Source organism: Rhinopithecus bieti, unplaced genomic scaffold, assembly GCF_001698545.2.
Source record: "Rhinopithecus bieti isolate Rb0 unplaced genomic scaffold, ASM169854v2 scaffold_20892, whole genome shotgun sequence".
NCBI classification, from domain to species: Eukaryota; Metazoa; Chordata; class Mammalia; order Primates; family Cercopithecidae; genus Rhinopithecus; species Rhinopithecus bieti.
Window position 1 is genome coordinate 2,853,965 of NW_016810602.1, and position 22,866 is coordinate 2,876,830.

Below are 22,866 nucleotides of genomic sequence, written 5' to 3' on the forward strand. Positions count from 1 at the left end.
AAAAAAAAAAAAAAAAAAAAAAAAAGGAACATATTTGCTTGTTGCTTTTTTTTTTATTAAAAATTATATAATGGTATCCACTACTATAATTAAATAAGATTTTGTTTATTTTTTGAGACAGGGTCTTGCTCTGTCACCCAGGCTGGAGTTTAGTAGTATGATCATAGCTTACTACAGCCTTGAACTTCTGGCTCCAGCGATCCTCCCACCTCAGCCTCCCAAGTGGCTGGAATTACAGGCGTGTGCCACCACACCCCACTAACTTTTTCTTTTAATTTTTGTAGAGATAGGGTCTCGCTGTGCTGTCCAGGCTGATCTCAAACTCCTTGGCTCAAGCAATCCTCCCATCTCACCCTTCCAAAGTGCTAGGATTACAAGCGTGAGCCACCACACCCGGCCAATTAAATGTTCTAAACAAGTAGCTCAATCCATAGCCACCAAATTCATACCTGTACCTTCATAAAACAGGTCCATCACAGTTTAAACTGGAATCACTTGGGTGATCCTGGTCCACAGACCTCCCTAGAGTAGAGCAAAGTCAGTCAGAGGGGCCTTTAAGATGCACCCCTTGCAATATGCACTTTGGCCAGTCTCCCTTCTGCCCTGGGGTTTCTGGCATCAAGTCACTGGTCTGGGAGCCTTGGAGCCCTGCAGAGGGCAAGAGCGAGCTCTTCCACCTGGGCAGTGAAGCCTCCCTTTGGCCCATACACTGTTGTCCCTCAAATATACCTCTTAAGATTCATGCCAAAAGACAGAAAATGCAATTTACTATAAATATCGGCATTTCAAACGTTTTATTTGTTACTGTTTAATAAGTGAGGGCACTTCCTCCCATGACTGGCTGAGGTTGACAAGTGTTACTTCATTTTTTTTCTATTCTGTTAGTCTCCATCAACGTATTTCTACATCACCAATCCCATTGCTCAGTGTCACATAAAGGTCTGTGTTTCCAAAAGCAGGCAACAGCATGGACGTGCTAGTCCAGGAATACCACTGCACCTCCTCCACCCCAAGCTTAACTTCCCAGGAGAAGGAGGAAGTGATGGTGTTGGAAGAGAGCCCTAAAATGTTGTCATTGTTATTGTGAATCTTTAAATAGAACTTAGTATCTGTAAAGGATTTTGGGAATCATCTTTACTCACAACGGTTCATAAAGATGCTATGAGAAGGAAGGGCCGTTCTATTAGCTCTGGTCTTTGATTTTTATCTGTATCACATGCTACATCATTACAAGAAACTGGGCCTCATAAAGTAAAAATTATCCTGCTAAAATAAAATCAGGATTCCTTAGAAATCAAAGACTTGAAAGTATGGCACAGTGGTGTACACCTGTAGTCCCAGCTACTTGGGAGGCTGAGGCAGGAGGATCACTTGAGCCCACGGGATTAAAGCTTAGTGCACCATGATCACGCCTGTGAGTAGCCACCGCACTCCAGCCTGGACAACACAGCAACGCCCCATTTAAAAAAAAAAAAAATCAGAGGTTTGAATTCTTTTTTATCCATGTGATCATGAAGAAGATAAAATTAATTTAGATGACACCATCTCTGAGAACTCTGCTTGTCTCCTAGTGATAACACCACACCCTTTGTACCAACAACAAAATGCCTTTAAATACTTTTCCTCTTTGACATTTTTTATTTTTTATGTCATTAAATCAGGTTATTTGGTAAGAAATGCAAGGAAAAAGAGAACTTCAGAATAATTACAGTAATATTAATTTTGATTAAGCAAACATAAAAAGTTACTTAATGAAGCTTGTTTTCTAAACTTTTATATATTGCTAAATCATCTTGCAAGATTTTTGTTTTCCCTTTGAGGTTACCCACTTGTAAAGTCCATTCGTTTTTGTTTCTTAAAAAAAGCAGTTACGGCAAATAGGCTCAAAATATTTTCTGCCTCTAAAAATAAACATCTTTCTTTTGAACAACATTCTTAACTCTAAAGTTCTGGCTATTCCCAAGAGACACAAGGCTAGTTAGGTGGCAATTTTAAAGATAAGAGAGTTCAGGCAGGTTACATAGGAATCCTTCCTGGAACCCCTTGGCCTGTCATCTTCCTGCAACATCTGGCAAATTATGGTACTTTGTTAGCTCTCAACAACAAAAGAGGCCTGCAGAGCCAGGAGGTGGGGAGCAGAGACAGTGGAGTGGAGGGCAGGCAGTGAGAGACACAGCATTCAGTAGTATTTAGTCTACTGATAACAAGGAAATCAGAGGCAATGCTCCAGGAAAAGGCAACCTCCAGTACCAAACATATTTTTAAATGTTTATGTCTTTTTGTGCAACTATAAGAAGGTTTTAAAGAACTACAATGAACAAAATGTTAAATACTCAGACAGACATCTCACAGAAACGTAATGCAAGCAATCTGTAAGGAAGAGAAATACAGGAAGGGAGAGAAGGAAGCACACAGCCAGGACAGCAGGATAAAGAGGAAGATGACATTTTCCAAGCTAACAAATGGTTTAACTGTCCTAATCCTGGTGCTTAAGATCCTTGAAAACAATAACCTTCCAGAAAGCAAATACAAGCAGCCAACAAGAGAACAAGCAGCCTCCCACATACCTCTGTCAAGTCACCGTTCACTGGAGGAAAAAGGGAGGAAGAACCAAGCCATGAACAACCTGAACAGTGTAAATAAATCAAATTATGGAAAGAACTTCTGAGCAACAGCCGCCATCCTCCCATTCACTTTCTACTTCCTTTGCATGCTGAGACCCGTCCACAGTTCAATGAGGAAGCAATGGTGCCAACCATTATCCTGCTTTATGTAGTTAGTGGAGACAAAAATTAGAATCTTATGATTTCTTACAAAGGTAAGTACTCACACTTTAGAGTACTGTAGGGTCCACACCCTCACCTGCATGACTACGGAAATATGGGGAAATTAATCTTTACCAAAAAAAATGCAAGTTATATCCATTCTAAATAAAGAATATGTTTATATCTACAGTCACTAGCATATTAACACTCAGTTCTACTTATGTACTTCACATCAGTCTGATTAGAGTATACCCATTTTCAAATGTGAGTAGCTATATGTAGCTCCAGTAATATTGGAAAGGCAAAGCTGTCATTATGTGGTTTATGTGCATGTTAATGAGTAACTATTTCTAGAAAACTACAAAAACAATAGACCTACAAATCAAAAAGAAAAAGACAAACAACCCAATAGGAAAGTAAGTAAAAGACGTGAACAGGTGGGTCCTAGAAGGAGACATAAAAAACTAAATACCAACAAATAAGTGAATGGATAAACTGTGACATACTCAAACAATGAAATATTAAACAATGAAAATCAATGAATCAGAGTTACACATATACCAACATGGATGAATCTCACAGTTGAGAGGGAAGAAAGCAACTTGCAGAAGAATGTGCAACATACAGTATAATTGTAATATTAATTACATATTAATTTTTTTTTTTTTGAGGCAGAGTCTCATGCTGTTGCCCAGGCTGGAGTACAGTGATGTGATCTTAGGTGACTGTAGCGTCTGACTCCCAGTTTCAAGCGATCCTCCTGCCTCAGATTCCCAAGTAACAGTGATTACAGGCAACTGCCACCACGTCCAGTTAATTTTTGTGTTTTTAGTAGACTTGGGATTTCACCATATTGGCCGGGCTGGTCTCAAACTCCTGACCTCAGGTGATCCACTTGCCTCGGCCTCCCAGAGTCCTGAGACTATAGGCGTGAGCCACCATGCTCAGTCAATTAGATACAATCTTTTTTTTTTTTTTTGAGACGGAGTCTCGCTCTGTCTCGAGGCTGGAGTGCAGTGACACCATCTTGGCTCACTGCAACCTCCACCTCCCAGGTTCAAGTAATTCTCCTGCCTCATCCTCCCAAGTGGCTGGGATTACACTGCAACCTCCACCTCCCAGGTTCAAGTAATTCTCCTGCCTCAGCCTCCCAAGTGACTGGGATTACAGGCATGTGCCACCATGCCTGGCTAATTTTTTGTATTTTTAGTAGAGACAGAGTTTATGTTAGCCAGGATGGTCTCGAACTCCTGACCTCGTGATCCGCCTGCCTCAGCCTCCCAAAGTGCTTGGATTACAGGCATGAGCCATTGTGCCCAGCTGGATACAATCTGAAAATATCTCTTACGGATCCATGAACGGACTAATATTAGGGTGGTACAACTTGACACGGCCAGGCCCACACACTACCAGCTGTGAAATACTTTGAAAATCACCCTTAACATTCATATGCAACAAAATTGTTAAGAAACACGTAAGCATGATAAACACCAAATTCAGTATAGCAGCTTCCTCTGGGGAGGAGGAAGAGGTCACAACCAAATTAGCAATATTTTATTTCTGACCTAGGATGCTAAAGCAGGCATACACTTACTGTATAATCATTTATACTTTTTCATAGGTCTTAAATATTATGTAATTTTTAAACTATATCTACATATAGATATAATTTAAGTTGGCCAGGTGCAGTGGCTCACACCTGTAATCCCAATACTTTGGGAGGCTGAGGCAGGCAGATGGCTTGAGCTCAGGAGTTTGAGACTAGCCTGGGAAACATGGCGAAACCCCGTTTCTACAAAGAACATAAAAGTTGGCTGGGTTTCCAGGGCGAAACGCTGTCTCTGAAAGATTAAAAAAAAAAATGACATCTCTTTTAACCACTTTAGATAATGGTTTTCATACTAGAATGTTAAGGAAATACTTGTTCTAGTGGATTTTTTTTTTTTAATTCAAATCTCCCCAAAATTAGTTCCTTTCTGTCCTTCTTTTTTTTTTTTTTTTTTGAGACGGAGTGTCGCTCTGTCGCCCAGGCTGGAGTGCAGTGGCCGGATCTCAGCTCACTGCAAGCTCCGCCTCCCGGGTTTACGCCATTCTCCTGCCTCAGCCTCCCGAGTAGCTGGGACTACAGGCACCCGCCACCTCGCCCGGCTAGTTTTCTGTATTTTTTAGTAGAGACGGGGTTTCACCTTGTTAGCCAGGATGGTCTCGATCTCCTGAGCTCGTGATCCGCCCGTCTCGGCCTCCCAAAGTGCTGGGATTACAGGCTTGAGCCACCGTGCCCGGCCTTCTGTCCTTCTTGAGTTTGTGTTTCTCTTTAACTCTGCCTCCAAAGAACCATTCATTTCTGCACAACCACACTGATAAATGGAAAGTTCGTACTAAATATTTGATACTTGGTCTTATTTAACCATCAAATCTTAGCATTCTGACTGGTTAAAGACAAAAAAGTAAAATTAAAAATGTAAATTTAAATTTTAAAAAGTAAAGTCAAAGTAGATGAGAAAAAGCGGCTGGAAAATTAACTGCAGTGTGATGTAAAAGCTGTGTGTTCTAGCATGCCAACCAGCAATGCAGCTCTTTAACAGGTATTGTTATGTCGAAAAGTATTTGAATCAAGCAACTATGGCCGGGCGCGGTGGCTCAAGCCTGTAATCCCAGCACTTTGGGAGGCCGAGACGGGCGGATCACGAGGTCAGGAGATCAAGACCATCCTGGCTAACATAGTGAAACCCCGTCTCTACTAAAAAATACAAAAAAAAAAACTAGCCGGGCGAAGTGGCGGGCGCCTGTAGTCCCAGCTACTTGGGAGGCTGAGGCAGGAGAATGGCATAAACCCAGGAGGCAGAGCTTGCAGTGAGCTGAGATCCGGCCACTGCACTCCAGCCTGGGCAACAGAGCAAGACTCTGTCTCAAAAAAAAAAAAAAAAAAAACAACTATGAAAATAGAGGGTATCTCTGTTAGGCATGGTGGCTTACACCTGTAATCCTAGCACTTTGAGAGGCCAAGGCACGTGGATCACTTGAGATCAGGAGTTCAACACCAACCTGGCCAACATGGTAAAACCCCGTCTCTACAAAAAAATAAAAATCCAAAATTAGCCACGTGAGATGCCAGGCACCGGTAGTCCCAGCTACTCGGGAGGCTGAGGCAGGAGAATCGCTTGAACCCAGGAGGCGGAGGTTTCAATAAGCCAAGATTGCACCACTACACTCCAGCCTGGCAGCCTGGGCGACAGAGTGAGACTCCATCTCAAAAGAAAAGAAGAAGAAAAGAAAAGAAAAGAAGAGGGTGTCTCTGAAAAACAGATTTGATTTTTGAAACAGCAGAATCTCAAACCATGAAATCTGTTAAATCCTCCCTTTGCTCCTGTTTCACTTGTGACTGCTAGAGAGCTTGCAAACTTGTTTCCATTCCATTTCTAAACATGGCAGAACTTTCTCACCAGAAGAGAAACAACCAGAATTACTTGTTCTGAGTTTTCCCTAAAGATACATATTTACCAATACTGTGGACACAACTTTAAGATCTGATATGAGGTCATATCATCTCAGGGAAAGAACAGAATGCACTTCTGTGTATACTAAATTACTTTTGTTGTTGCTTGTAACATGCACAATGACTCCATCAGAAATTTATCTGGGGCCTGGCACGGTGGCTCCCACCTGTAATCCCAGCACTCTGGGAGGCCGAGGCGGGCAGATCACGAGGTGAGGAGATCAAGACTATCCCGGCCAACATGGTGAAACCCAGTCTCTACTAAAAATACAAAAATTAGCTGGGCATGGTGGCACGTGCCTGTAATCCCAGCTACTTGGGAGGCTGAGGCAGAAGAATTGCTTGAACCAGGAAGTCAGAGGTTGCAGTGAGCTGAGATCACGCCACTGCACTCCAGCCTGGCGAGAGTGAGACTCTGTCTCAAAAAAAAAAAAAAAGAAAGAAAGAAAGAAATTTATCTGACTTAGGGCTGGACCTGGTGGCTCACACCTGTAATCCCAGCACTTTGGGAGGCCAAGGTGGGTGGATCAGCTGAGGTCAGGAGTTCAACAGCAGCCTGGCCAACATGGTAAAACCCCGTCTCTACTAAAAAATACAAAAAATAGCTGTGCATGGTGGCAAGCACCCGTAATGCCAGCTACTTGGGAGGCTGAGGCAGGAGAATCACTTGAACCCAGGAGGCGAAGGTTGCAGTGAGCCAAGATCCCACCACTGCACTCCAGCCTGGGCAACAAGAACGAAACTCTTGTCTCAAAAAAAAAAAAAAAGAAAAGAAATTTATCTGGCCTTAAAAAAAAAAAGAACACCAGGTTGAGCGACCAAGCAAGACCTTGTCTTTACAAAACAAAAACAAAAACCCTGTTTCCGTCTACTTCTGAGATTCCTTTTCTTTAGCATATCTTCTAGCTCATGAAAACAGTTAGGATTTATGGATCTTCTCGTGAAGATAACACTTCCTACAACAAAATACTCCTTCTGACCCTTTATCTCCAATGACTTGGATTACAAAATTCTTCAATTTTCTTTTCACAGAATTTGAGACTACAGTTTTGAGATTTCTAAGAAATATTTTTTTCCTTCTCTCAAATCCTTCCCTGTGGAAATATCCCTGATCTATCCTCAGCCCCCAAAATATATATAATATGTTCTCAACCAACAAGAAACACCACTGAAGTTGTTTCCTCCCCATTGGTGAACAATTAGAACACTCCTTTAAAAATGTCTTATAAATTAGATAACATTTTCCTGAGTAGAAACAAAACTCGAAACAACAAAGGAACTTGAGACGTTGAACTACTAAAACAAAAGAAAATCTCTGTGTTATTCTTTGGGTGAACTCTTTCAACTTACTTAAAAAGCTGGCTAACAAAGAGAGGTACTAAGATTTGCATCTGTTTTAAAATGCTTATTTTGGCCAGGCATAGTTGCTCACACCTGTAATCCCACCACTCTGGAAGGCAAAGGTGGGAAAATCGCTTGAGCCCAGGAGTTCAAGACCAGCCTCAGCAACACAGCTAAACCCCATCTCTACACTTTTTATAAAAAGCTTACCTCAGTATTTCTATATTCCTTTTGACAACCTACAGTGCAAAAAAAAAGTGAAATATCAATGACACCTACTTTGTTATAGCTTAAAAGTGAGAACAGGTAAATTCTCTAATATACATGATCAAAATTATAGGTTCTCTATTTGATAATAATGATGAAACAGCAATAAGAATCACTGGCTGGGTGTGGTAGCTCATGTTGTCATCCCAGCACTTGGAGGCCAAGGCAGAAGAATCACTTGCACCCAGGTATTCAAGACCAACCTAGGCAACATCGTGAGATCCCATCTCTACTGAAAATTTAAAAATTAGCCAGGCATGGTGGCACACAACTATAGTTTCAGCTCCTCAGGAGACTGAGATGTGAGGACTGCTTGAGCCCAGAAGACGGAGATTGTGCCACTACACTCCAGCCTTGGCAACAGAGCGAGACCCTCTCTCAAAAAAAAAATTGTTATTTATTTATTTAGTACTCAGTTGGTACCAGACACTTTACATGCACCATCTCTTTGATCCTCACTGTGTTATAAGCCTATAACACAGAAACCATCTACCTCATTTCAGGAAACAGAGAGGTTAAATAACTTGTCCAAACCATACAGCAAGTTACTGGCAAGACTGGCTTGAACACAAGTCTGTTGGGCTCCAAAACCCACGTCCTTAAACAGTACCATAAGAGACCTCTTAATGGACAAAATATACCCAGTCCATTTACCTCATGATTCTGTACAGAAATTTGGCACATTTATATGAGCATTCAATATATGAAGTAGTTAACAGATTAATATAGTTACCAAACTAAAATTGACCTATGTTAATTTCTATTCTCAGTTCTTCTGTGCCCTTCCTCCTCTTAAAAAAAAGAAAAGAAAAAGAAAGGGCCAGTTGTGGTGGCTCATGCCTGTAATCCCAGCACCTTGGGAGGCCGAGGCAACTGGATCACCTGAGGTCAGGAGTTCGACACCAGCCTGTCCAAAAAGGCGAAACCCTGTCTCTACTAAAAATACAAAAACTAGCCGGGTGTGGTGGCATGCTCCTGTAGTCCCAGCTACTCAGGAGGATGAGGCAAGAGAATCGCTTGAACCCGGAAGGTGAAGGTTGCAGTGAGCCAAGATTACGCCACTGCACTCCAGCCTGGATGACAGAGCAAGACTCCGTCTCAAAAAAAGAATAAAAAGAATGAAAGAGAGAGAAGAGAGAAAGAGAGAAAGAAAGAAGAAGAATGAAAGAGAGAGAAGAAAGAAAGAGAAAGAAAGAAAGAAAAAGAAAGAAAGAAAGAGAGAGAGAGAGAAAGAAAGCAAGCCAGCCAGCCAAGGTGGTTCATGCCTACAATCCCAGCCCTTTGGGAGGTTGAGGCAGGAGGATCACGTGGTGGCATGAGCCTGTGTTGGGAGACTCAGGTGGGAAGATTACCCAAGCCCAGGAGTTTGAGGCTGCAGTGAGCTATAATCATGCCACTGCACTCTAGCATGGACTAAAGAGTAAGACTGTCTAAAAAAAGAAAAAAAGAAAGAAAAAGAAGCTTTTTGCCCACTGTTGCAGTTAACTGGCAAATTTGTGTCATAAATTAACAGAACTGGTTTAGCAACAAATGAGATACACAAGGTCTTTATATTATAACCCTAGGTATGTTAGCGATTTGAAAAGTGATCTAACAGCATTTAAAGTAAGTTAAATTTTGTATTTATGGGAGTTTCAAAACCACAGTCAAAAATAAGAACCCAAGCCTGAGTAACATGGCAAAACCCCATCTGTACACAAAACACAAAAATTAGCCAGGCATGGTGGTGCACACCTGTAGTCCCAACTGCTAAGGAAGCTGATGTGAGAGGATTGCTTCAGCTCAGGAGGCAGGAGGTGCAGTGAGCAGAGATCATGCCACTGTACTCCAGCCTGGAAAGCAGAGTGAGACCCTGCCTTAAAAATAAAACAAAAAAAAAGGAAGAACCCATAGTTATGAAATCTCAGTAATAAACCCTGATATCAAATACCTAGGTGAAAAGGAAAAAGGTCAAATTCTAGCTACTTTGCCTAATTAGTCCCAAGGTCCCAGGTGTCAGAAACATTTAAATGAGATAAACACACAATTGTCCATAGCAATTATCTCTAGGAAGAGAGACTGCAAGAATGGAAAATGAAAGTAATATGGGGAAGGGCTTTTGCCCACGTGTGCGTGTGCATGTGCGTGCGTGCGTGCGTGTGTGCGTGCTGCGGTTTTGTAATAACAAAATTCCTTAAAAGGCATTCAAAGTCTGATCAGACTTAATTTTTAACTGCATCCATGAGCTTGGCATAAGGATTACACATTTCATTATCTAATAAAGGGGACAACAGTAAGGAAAAGAGCAGCATTCTCTCTGCCCCCTTTGGGCTCTCCAATTGAACTAAAACACGATTTATTAGATTAAGTTTTTACCCACTCCAAAACAAATGTTTCCATTTCATCAGAAGCAAGAGAGAAAAATCTTAAAGGACATTAACTTTCAAGCAGCTCAGAAGAGAAAGGAATACTAGAACTTAAGAAATAAAATGGAGGCCGGGCGCGGTGGCTCAAGCCTGTAATCCCAGCACTTTGGGAGGCCGAGACGGGCGGATCACGAGGTCAGGAGATCGAGACCATCCTGGCTAACACGGTGAAACCCCGTCTCTACTAAAATACAAAAAACTAGCCGGGTGAGGTGGCGGGCGCCTGTAGTCCCTGCTACTCCGGAGGCTGAGGCAGGAGAATGGCCTAAACCCGGGAGGCGGAGCTTGCAGTGAGCTGAGATCCGGCCACTGCACTCCAGCCCAGGCGACAGAGCAAGACTCCGTCTCAAAAAAAAAAAAAGAAATAAAATGGAGAAGGAAACTCCCTTGACACTCTTCAGGTAACAAGGAGAACCACCCAGTTAAAGAGCTATTCTCTCCTCATAGTGAAAGCCTGAGGTGGAAACTGATGAAAAATGTCCCACAGAGCAGCCTGCTCGCTGCCTCGGGTACTCACTCACGTATCCATTCTTCTGAGCTGAAAGAGAAAAGATAAAAATGAGAAGTGCTTTAAAATTAAAATTGATGTTTAAACATCAGGTCTCTTCTGAGGCCCTACTTTTCATCTTAAAATACTATTTGCAGCCAGGCACAGTGGCTCACGACTGTAATCCCAGCACTTTGGGAGACTGAGGTGGGTGGATCTCCTTAAGTCAGGAGTTTGAGACCAGCCTGGTTAACATGGTGAAACCCCATCTCTACTAAAAATACAAAAATTAGCCGGGCTTGGTGGTGGGCACCTGTAATCCCAGCTACTCGGGAGGCTGAGGCAGGAGAAGTACTTGAAATGGGGGGCAAGGGAAGGGGGGCGAAGGTTGCAGTGCGCTGAGATCATGCCACTGCACTTGAGCCTGGACAACAAGAGTGAAACTTTGTCTCAAAAAAAAAAAAAAATGGCTACCAATAAATAATTTGCAAAGATGCTTAGCATAAAACCTGAGACACAGTGGGTGCACAATAAATGTTAGCTTCCTTCTTTCAGAACTGAATTTCCAACTGCCGGATCGATCTCCCACTAATCTTTGAGCTCACCAGACCCATTAGCCCACTCCATTACTGAACTATCCAATTTATCCCATACCTTCTCCTCCTGTATTTTCTCTCTCTCAAGTAATGGCATGAACATTGTCTTTGGCACCTAGTTTCGAATTATCTGTCTTCTATCTCCTTTTAATCCCCTCTTACTCTGTTCTCCAAATGTCTTCATCACTCACCTGAATTTCTGAAACATCCTTGTAATCAGACTCCCTGCCTCTCCAATACATCTTTCAAAACATTATTGCGAAACAGAGCTCACACCAAACACCTGCTTTGGTTCCCCATTGACCATGAGACTATAGTCTGAACACTTGTGTGTGAAAAACCCTCCAATATCTAACCACAAGTCATCTATCCGGCCTTCTCTCCCACCACACCCTGCCATTAATTAACCCTGTGCTTTTCTTCAGCCCACAATCTACTCTCCTCCACTCTCCACCCATAAAAGCCCTACTCACCATTCTAGGCCCAGCAATACACACTCAGCTCAAATGGCAAATGTTTTACAAAATTAGCCCTAACTTCCCCAAAGTTGGCACTTGCTTTATGCACCCACAGCACCTCGCTTGTACTTCAGTTGGCACTTCTTCCATTCTAGATAATATTACGGTGACTTGTTTACAAGGCCCTCTCCCCTAGTTCCTGAAGAATTAGGGCTCATATCTGATTCATTTCTGACTGTCCCCTAAACACCTGTTATCTAGCCCCTTGTATATTACACCCTTGAACTGAATGCAATAACTAGCATTTGTTACCATGTGTTCCGTAGGTACTATGCTGTCTGTTACCTGTATTATCTCAGTATAAGTATGTGGGATTTTAGTTTCACTTTTACAGATGAGGAAACTCTACTCAGAGAGGTTAAGTAATTTGCCCAAAATAACACCTCCAGTATATGGCAAAGCTAGAACTTGAACCAGGGGTCAGACTGATTTCATAAGCCATGCTTTTAACCACTACACGATACCACAGACATTTCTAAAATTCACTTGTTCCTTTAGAATGTATGCACATGGAGTATTACTCGAGATCAACACCCCAGGAAATCATATTTAATCCTACCAGCACATGGAGGTCCTCTTGGTTCTGCTCTAGTCCAGGGGCATAATATCCCATGATATCCCAGATATCATGATATCCCAGATTCATTTATTTTTCTCCTTTTTTACCCCACTTCCAGTCCTCACCACCCCTGAAAAACAAATTAGAAGAGAAATGATTTGGAAGGTATAGATAGAAAAAGAATTCAATCTTTCACTCCTTGTGATACATATAACAGTAACTGTATAAGATTTAGCAGCCATATTATAACCTAAAAGAATCTGTTGGATCATTTCAAAACATGCTCACCCTGTTCAAACCTGAAATCAACAGCAGTTGCTAAGAAAACACATGACCGACTGCAAGACAACCTGATGACTCACCCAAGGAACAAGCTTACCTTCCAGTTCTCAGAAACTATCACCAACAGAGAGTCTTTGTAACCAAATCATCAATCTGTGGTTACAGACATTCAGAAGTTTCTTTTCATCCAGCTCAGAAAGGACTATAATCAGTACTGGATTAAACACGTTTACAAAATTAATTATTACCCAGCAGAGGGGAGACTTTCTGCAATGAAAAATGTACAAAGACTACAAAGGTAACTTATTTTCTTTTAAACAAAGATGTATTAACAGAAGAAAGATTCTTACTCAGTGTCATCAAATGAGTGACTACAAAGGATATTCCAATAAGAGCACGCTTAGTAACCTATTTTCTTTGCCAACACACAAGTGCAAATACTAAAACACATCTTGGCCGGGCGCCGTGGTTCAGGCCTGTAATCCCAGCACTTTGGGAGTCCGAGGTGGGCAGATCACCTGAGGTCAGAAGTTCGAGACCAGCCTGGCTAAACCCGTTTCCACGAAAAATACAAAAAATTAGTCGAGCGTGGTGGCATGCGCCTGTAATCCCAGCTACTCAGGAGGCTGAAGCAGGAGAATTGCTTGAACCCGGGAGGCGGAGGTTGCAGCGAGCTGAGATTGCGCCACTGCACTCCAGCTTGGGCAACAAGGGCAAAACTCCATCTCAAAAAAAAAAAAACAATAAAAATCAAAAAAATAAATAAATAGAACATATCTTTAACTCTTTAATAAACAATTCTAATAAACAGAATTCATGATAATCATTCCTTTTTTCTTTCTGAATCACTATCTCAAATTTTTGAACTAAAAGCTCTAATATGCATTATTCTATCAACAATCCCATCATACACTGGCTATAACCTACCATTATACTGTAGTAAAAGCTTATATGCATTTGAGTTGTGGGGGTTTATATTTGTTTAGAGGCATAAGAGACAGTCTGGAACAGCTTATTTATATTGTTGAAATGTACAATTAAGATAAAGATTTCTTGAGTAATATTTTAAAATGAAAATTAGCTAATTCCTATGGTATGACCCATTAATTCATGTATCACACAGAAGCGGCTAAAGATGAAAATCTCAGTCATAAGTGATACAATCAGCTTTTCCTCAGTATACCACAACTTGTTCTCCAAAGCCAAAGTAGGAGAAAACAGGTGGTATGTCTGTAAATCAATTCTGTCCCCACTTCAAACATGAACTATCCCATAACCTCACCTCCCACTAAATATGTTATCTCTAACCTTGAAAAAAACACAGCATGGAGCACACTGACTAAGATGAATGGATTTTTATGCATCCCCACATGCTGAATACCTTTTCTTTCCAAATGAGGCAACATAACTGCTGAAATGAGTAGTGACAATTCTTAATTTACATATATTAAAAATCTGCCCCAAGGCCAGGCACGATGGCTCATGCCTATAATCCCAGCATTTTGGGAGGCTGAGGCGGGCAGGTCACTTGAGGCCAAGAGTTTGACACGAGCCTGGCCAACATGGTGACATTCCATCTCTACTAAAAACACAAAAAAAAGCCAGGTGTGGTGGTGCATGCCTGTAGTTCCAGCTACTCAGGAGGCTGAGGCAGGAGAATCACTTGAACCCAGGAAGCGGAGGCTTCAGTGAGCCAAGATCACGCCACTGCACTCAAGCCTGGTGACAGAGTGAGATTCTGTCTCAAAAAAAAAAAAAAACAACTGCCCCAAACCTTCAAAACCTTCTAATATCTACCTTCCTAAAAACCTGCCTTCCAAATTAAAATTTCCCCTTCAAGTATAGTAATTCAATTTTGGCAGGGCATGCGTGTATATTCTTTCTTACTATTTTAGAATATTATCTATAAGTATAATGCGTATATTGTTAACATAATGACAGTACATAAAATGTTTTAATAAAATGTATTCATGGTAGTGACAATTATACTTATTTTTGCTGGGCACGGTGGTTCACGCCTGTAATCCCAGCCCCTTGGGAGGCTAAGGCAGGAGGATTTCTTGAGCCCAGAAGTTCGAGACCAGTCTGGGCAACACAGTGAGATCTCGTCTCTACAAAATATAGAAACACGAGGCTGGAGGATCAGTTGAGCCCAGGAGGTCGAGGCTGCAATGAGCCATAATCACACCACACTGCACTCCCACCTGGGTGACAGAGCGAGACTTTGCCTCAACAACAAAAAAAGTATACTTGTTTTTAATAGGTTTTATGCAAATAGGAATATATGTACATGTGTCCACCTGTTGTTTTGTTTTATCCACCTTTTGTGTAAATTAGCTCCAGATACGTTTTTTTTTTTTTTTTTTTTTTTTTTTTTTTTTTGTTTGAGACGGAGTCTTGCTCTGCCACCCAGGCTGGAGTGCAGTGGCCGGATCTCAGCGCACGGCAAGCGCCGCCTCCTGGGTTTAGGCCATTCTCCTGCCTCAGCCTCCCGAGTAGCTGGGACTACAGGCGCCCGCCTCGTCGCCCGGCTAGTTTTTTGTATTTTAAGTAGAGATGGGGTTTCACCGTATTAGCCAGGATGGTCTCGATCTCCTGACCTCGTGATCCGCCCGTCTCGGCCTCCCAAAGTGCTGGGATTACAGGCTTGAGCCACCGCGCCCGGCAGCTCCAGATAAGTTTTATCTATAATGTAAGGGAAACCAGGAAATGGCTACATGTGATTCAGTTTCAAATTGATTTCTAGCACTTTAATATCTCAAATAATTTAAAATCCAATTATTTAAGGATAAAATGATATGAGGTATGAAATTTGCTTCAAAATAATCCAGCACAGGCGGGATATGTGAGGACATGGGTAAAACCAGATTGACAGGATTTAATAATATTCATTCTGGGTAATCGTTACGCAATAGTACATTTTTACTATTATCTCTGCTTTTGAATATATTTGAAATTTTTCATAATAAAGTTTTTTAAATCCAATTTACTATTGTTCCACTGCCAAACAACTGTATCATTTTGAATTTGTTTTTCATGCTCACTTCAGCAACACATATAGTAAAACTGAATTTGTTCTACCTACATTCCTTTTTTTCTTTTTAGATAGGGTCTCACTGTGTCTCTCATGGCTCACTGCAGACTCAATCCCCCAGGCTCAGGCAATCCTCCCACCTCAGCCTCCCTAGTACCTGGGACTACAGACATGCACCACCATAGCCCAGCTAATTTGTGTGTGTGTGTGTGATTGGGGTCTCACTATATTGCCCAGGCTGATCTCAAACTCCTGGGCTCATGCGATCCTCCCACCTCAGCCTCCCAAAATGCTGGGATTACAGGCATATGCTACAGTGCCCAGCCTACATTGCAATTAATGTTGTATATGATATTAGTGCCAACTACTGCTCTTAAAATACAACAGGGTAGGGCCGGGCACAGTGGCTCATGCCTGTAATCCCAGCACTTTGGGAGGCCAAGTTGGGCAGATCACGAGGTCAGGAGTTCGAGACCAGCATGACCAACATGGTGAAACCCTATCTCTACTAAAAACACAAAAATTAGCTGGGTGTGGTGGCGTGCACCTGTAATCCCAGCTACTCAGGAGTCCAAACCCAGGAGGCAAAGGCTGCAGTGTGCCAAGATTGTGCCACTGCACTCCAGCCTGGGCAACACAGCAAGACTCAGTCTCAAAAAAAAAAAAAAAAAAATACAATGGGGTAAATATCACATTTCTTAACCATACGCATAGACTTGAAGAGCTGGAAAAAATCTCAGAGATTGTCTAATCCTCTATGCCCATGGTTCACAGTCTGCGGTATGCATCAGAATCACTTAGAAGGCTTACTAAACACAGATTGCTGGGCCCCACTGTCAAGGTACACTCAATAGGTTGGCCATTCTTGGTCCCTGGACCCTACTTTGAGAACCACTGTTCTAGCTGACCATGCTTTGCCCTGCTCATGTTTCCACTGCAGTGACCACCAGTTTCCACTGCAGTGACTACCACTGAGATTGCATGTTCCTCTGCTTATGGGCCTTTCTGCTTCTAGACAGCTTGCTAGTGGCAAGAGACACTGACTTTCATCTGTGTGTCAGAGCCCAGATTCAGTAAGTATTTAAAAAATAATTTGTTGATAAATTAAATAGGGGTACATTTACACAGCCCGATAGAGAAGAGCTACTCACTGATAACAAACTGCACGCAGTGGTAATACCCAAAGGGAGACTAAAAGTCAGCTGGAACCAGAGCAACAAGTAATTGGCAAATTCTAGAAAAATTCAAGCACCACATCTCAGATTGAAGTTTCCAATCAAATATGGACGCTGACAAGCAAAACCTTGAGGCTGCTTTTTGTCAAATGTGTTACTTTGACCTGAGGGGCTATTAGCAAGTGCTTTTCATCTCAGACACCATCAAAAGAAAGAGATGCTTTCACACTTATCTTTCAACTCAACCTTTCTCAGGGTCTGGAAAATGTCAACACCGGAAGATTGATTCCTTCTCCCCATTCACCTCCCTCCTCCTAATGCGGCCCAGAGGAAAGAAAAGGAGGCAGTGCACCCTGCAGAGCCTGTCTGGAGGGGAGGTTTCTCCAAGTGCAGGTGTTCTGAATATTGTAATACTCTGCAGTATTCTAAAATATGTTTCTATAACAGCAATGATCTGCTCTATGATAATTTAGTGGATTCGTTTAATAAAATTAGTTTCGCCGGGCGCGGTGGCTCAAGCCTGTAATCCCAGCACTTTGGGAGGCCGAGACGGGCGGATCACGAGGTCAGGAGATCGAGACCATCCTGGCTAACACGGTGAAACCCCATCTCTACTAAAAAATACAAAAAACTAGCCGGGCGAGGTGGCGGGCGCCTGTAGTCCCAGCTACTCGGGAGGCTGAGGCAGAAGAATGGCGTAAACCCGGGAGGCAGAGCTTGCAGTGAGCCGAGATCCGGTCACTGCACTCCAGCCTGGGAGACAGCGAGACTCCGCCTCAAAAAAAAAAAAAAGAAAGAAAATTAGTTTCTAGACCAGGCACAGAGGCTCACGCCTATAATCCTAGTATTTTGGGAGGCCAAAGCAGGTAGATCACTTGGGCCAGAGAGGCAGAGGTTGCAGTGAGACAAGATCGTGCTACTGCACTCCAGCCTGCTGGGCGACAGAGCTAGAGGGACGGAAGGGATGGAGGGAGGGAGGGAGGGAGGAAGGAAGGGAGGAAGGAAGGGATGGGAAGGAAGAGGGGAAGGGAGAAAGAGAGAGAGAAAGAAAAGAGAGAAAGGAGAGAGGAAAGCAGTGGAGTCCACGCCTTTAGTGCGGGCTGCACCTAGTGACTTGCTTCTTTTTTTCTCTTTTTCCCGAGGCAGAGTCTTGCTCTGTTGCCCAGGTTGGACTGCAGCGGCATGATCTCAGCTCACGGTAACCTCCACCTCCCAAGTTCAAGCAATTCTCCTGCCTCAGCCTCCCAAGTAGCTGGGATTACAGGCACGTGCCGCCACACCCAGCTAATTCTGTATTTTTAGTAGAGATGGGGTTTCACTATGTTGGCCAGGCCGGTCTCGAGCTCTTGACCTTGTGATCCCCTGCCTTGGCCTCCCAAAGGGCTTGGATTACAGGCGTGAGCCACCGTGCCCAGTCAATTTTAAAAGTATTTTAAACTAAATACAAATAAAATCACACCATATCAAAATTTGTGACATGTCACTAAAGTAGTACTGAGGAATAAATTTAAAAGACTAAACACCTATATCAGAAAAGAAGAAAAGTCACAAATCAATGACCTAAGGAAACTGGAATAAGAACAAATTAAACCCAAAAGTAGAAGAGAGGAAAAAATAAAGATTTGAGTGAAAATCCATTAAAGGGAAACTAGAAAAATATTAAACGATATCAATGAAACCAATAGCTGGTTCATGGAGGTCAATAAAATTAATAAACCTCAAGCCTAGAGTGTCTCAACCCTGGCACTACTAACACTTTGGCTGAATAATTCTCTATTCAGAGGATCTCACCTATCCACTGTAGGGTGTCTAGCAGCATCCTAGACCTCTGCCCACTAGATGCCGGGAACAAATGCCCCTCGTTCCTATACCAGACATGGTCTCCAGACACTGTCTCCAAAAATTACCAAATGTTCCTGGCATAGATGGGGTAAACTTCCGCCCATATTCACACCGTAAACAAAAATTAAAGTACATGAACCTAAATGTTAAACCAAAACCTTATAAAATTTTTAGAAAAAAATCATAGGAGAAAGCCTTTTAGACTTTGAATTAGGCAGATTTCTCAAATATAATACCAAAAGTACAATCCATAAAGAATAAATTGACAAATTGTACTTTATCAAAATTAAGAACAGTATCTTCAAAAGATATTGTTAAGAGAATGTAATAAATTTGCTATGGTTTAAATGTCCCCTCCAAAACTCTGGTGAAATTTAATTGCCATTATAACATTATTAAGAGGCAATACTGTTACAATATTACAGTATTAAGAGATGGAACTTTTATCAGGTGATGGGTTATGAGGGCTCTGCTCTCCTTAATGGATTAACGCCATCATCACAGGAGCGGGTTCCTTATAAAAGAATAAATCAGACTGAGCGTGGTGGCACGCACCTGGAGTCCCAGCTACTCAGGAGGCTAAGGCAGGAGAATCGCTTGAACCTGGGAGGTGGAGGTTGCAGTGAGCTGAGATCAAGCCACTGCAGTCCAGCCTGGGCAACACAATGAGACACTGTCTCAAAAAAAAAAAAAGAAAATAGGCTGGGTGCAGTGACTCATGCCTGTAATCCCAGCACTTTGGGAGGCCAAGGCGGGCAGATCACTTGAGGCCAGGAGTTCAAGACCAGCCTGGCCAACACAGTGAAACCCTGTCTCTAAAAAAAACCAAAAAAAATTTGTAAAAAGGCCGATGTGGAGATGCATACCTGTAATCCCAGCTACTCGGGGGGCTAGGGTACAAGAATCACTAGAATCCAGGAGGCAGAGGTTGCAGTGAGCCGAGACTGTGTCACTGCACTCCAGCCTAGGTGACAGAGTGAGACTGTGTCTTAAATAAATAAATAAATAAATAAATAAATAAATAGAATAAAACAGCTCCATTTTGCTTCTTTCTCACCCTCTCTTTGCCCTTCTGTCATGTAATGATACAGCAAAAATGCTCTCACCAGATGTCACCCCCTCAATCTTAGATTTCCCAGATTCTAGAACCATGAGCCAATAAATTTCTGTACATTATAAATTACCCAATCTGGTATTCCGTAATGGCAGCACAAAATGGACTAAGATAAGACTGAATGGAAATATTTGCAAAGCTTATACCTGATAAATGACTTGCATCCAGAATACACAAAGAGCTCTCAAAACTCAATAAGAAGGAAAACAACAATGCAAGAAAACGGGCAAAAAATTTGAGCAGACACTTCAACAAAGAAGATATACGGATGGTAAATAAACATATTAAATAATGCTCAACGTCATTAGTCATCAGGGAAATAGAAATTAAAACCACAATGAAGTGTCACTACACACCCAACAGAATGGCTATAAAAGCCTGACCACCCCAAATGTTGGCAAGGATTTAGAGCAACTGGAACCCTCATAGACTATTTTGGTTATATTACGTAACCACTTTGGAAAAGTATAGTAGTTCTTTGAAAAGTTAAACACATGCCTACCATAGGATCTAGTCATTCTACTCCTAGACATCTACCCAGGAGAAGTGAAAGACATGCATACAAAGACTGTGTATAATGTTCATGGCAGTTTTATTTTTAATAGCCCAAAACCAGAAACAACCCAAATGTCTATCAATAGGTGAAAAGATAAATGAACTGGGATCTATCAGTACAATGGAGTACTACTTAACAACAAAAAGGAATCAACTATTGATACAATATAGATGAGTCTCAAAATAATTATGCTGAGCAAAAGCCAGGCAAAGAACAGAACTTACTACATGATTTCATTTACATAGAATTCTAAAAACGCAAACTAATCCACAGAGTCAGAAAGCTATCATTGGTTGTATGAGGAAGAGGGATTCAGGGTATAGCAAGGGGCTACAGGAAGACAGTTTCACAGGTCTATACATAAGTCAAAAACTTCTCAAATGTAAACAAGAGGCCAAGGGCAGGCTCATGCCTGTAATCCAGCACTTTGGGAGGCTGAGGTAGGAGGATCACTTGAGGCCAGGAGTTGGAGACCAGCCTAGGCAACATGGTGAGATCTCTTCTCTACAAAAAGTTTAAAAATTAGCCAGGCATGGTAGTGCACACCTGTAGTCAGTTACTCGGGAGGCTGAGGTGGGAGAATCACTTGGGTCCAGGAGGTAGAGGCTACAGTAAGCCATGATCGTACCACTGCACTCCAGCCTGGGTGATAGAACGAGACTTTGTCTCAAAAAAATAAAATAAGTGAATTTGCACTATTCCAGACATAATCTTTTATTTGATGAAAGTAGGAAAGGGGGCATATGACACAGACCCTTTGTCTCATATGAAAGCAAGTATTTTGTCTCTAAAAAGAAAAAAAGGAGGGAAACATACAGTGAAGACTCAGAGAATAGGCTATTGTATTTAATATTATTTCTTAATTAAGATGTTGCCAATCTGAAATATTTCATAATAATAAAAAAGGAAAAATGATTATATTGTTTCCAATTTGGCTTGTCCCACTCCCAGGCAGAACTAGGGGCTTCCCTCCTTCCACAGCCCCCAGGAGTACATGTGTATACTGCAATACCTTGTCTTCACACTAAACTAACAGCTTCATCAGGATAGGGACTATGTCTTTTGATCTTGACATAGTGGTAAAATATAGGTTTGTTAGAGTCTGTAAGCCTGGCTTTGTATTCTAGGCTCTGCCATTCACCCATTGCATAATCTCAGAAAGTTATTCAATCTCCCTGATGCCCAGTTTTTTAAACCATAAAAGGGTTAATAGGCTATATATGAGGATTTCATGTTAATTTCTCTAGAAAGACCCTGAATAATCTGACACCTGATTTCCACTCTGTCATTTAGTCTTACCCTCCCTTGACTTGACAGTGCTCAGCCACAATGATCTCTCAGTTTCAATAACTCCACATACCACCTAGCTCTTTCCCGCCTCGAGGCCTTTGAGCATCCTCTCTCTCTGCCAGATTTTCTTCCATGCCTGTCTCCTCTCTACAACCTCTTACGCCACAACAATATGGCTAGCTCCTTCTCATCTTCAAGTCTCATTTAAATGTCACTTCCACCTAGAGGCCTTCTCACCAGTATTCTAGGAGGCCTTGGTTATTCTATGTCCCAGCATTCTGCTGTACCCTTCTTTCCACTCAACATTCATTCAAGTTATTGAGGACCTACTATATGCCAGTTACTGTTCCAGATTCTGAAGATGTAACAGTGAATAAAACAGCTCTGATACAGTTCTGAAGGATATACAACCTTCTGAAAAAGACAGACAATAAACAAGCAACATATGGTAGGCAGCCATAAGTGCTATGGAGGAAAAATAGTAACTTATGAAAGGAGGAATGGGAGTCGCGAGGATGGTTGTGATTTTAAATCTGGGGGTTAGTGAAGGCTCACTGACAAAATAACATCAAGAAGTGAAGAGGGTCAGGTCAACAAGTGCCATTAGAGATATGGGAGCTAGGGCCAGGGGGTCATTCCAGGCAGCGCACAGCAAGTCCAAAGGCCCTTATGCAGCAAGAAAGCTAGTTTGGCTGTAGACACTCGAGCAGGGAGGAGAGCAGCAGATAAAATAGGAAGGCAACGGCATGGAGAAGCAGGGAAGCCAAAAGAGGTGTGCTCTGGGAGCCACTGTCAGGTCTTTGCCATTCACTCAGAGAGAGACAGGAAGCCAATGGAGGGTTTTTAACAGAAGAATGATGTGATCTGATTTACCTTTCAAAACCTGCTATTAGTTTAGCAATATATTTTATTTCCTGCCTAGATTCCCTACCTAGATAAGGGCAGGAACCATGGCTGTCTTGTGCACCACTATCACCCCAGCACCTAGCACAAGACATTGTAGGTACTCAATAAGCAATTATAGATGAAAAAGGTAAAAAGGTAATCTATGTAAAGTATCTACTGGTACAAAATAAGCATTCTTTTTTTTTTTTTTTTTTTTTGAGGCGGGGGGCTCCCCTTTGCCCCCGGCGGGGGGG

General features: G+C 42.1%; 1 protein-coding gene across 1 annotated transcript in view; it reads right to left on the reverse strand.

The window, feature by feature from the left end:
- SYNE2 (spectrin repeat containing nuclear envelope protein 2) overlaps nucleotides 1-13,202 on the reverse strand; it is a 374,975-nt gene extending 361,773 nt beyond the window's left edge. Inside the window, 1 exon segment of the mRNA XM_017892401.1 lies at nucleotides 12,435-13,202. The gene's annotated coding sequence lies outside the window, so the exon portion shown is untranslated.
- Between the last annotated feature and the right edge of the window lie 9,664 nt (nucleotides 13,203-22,866).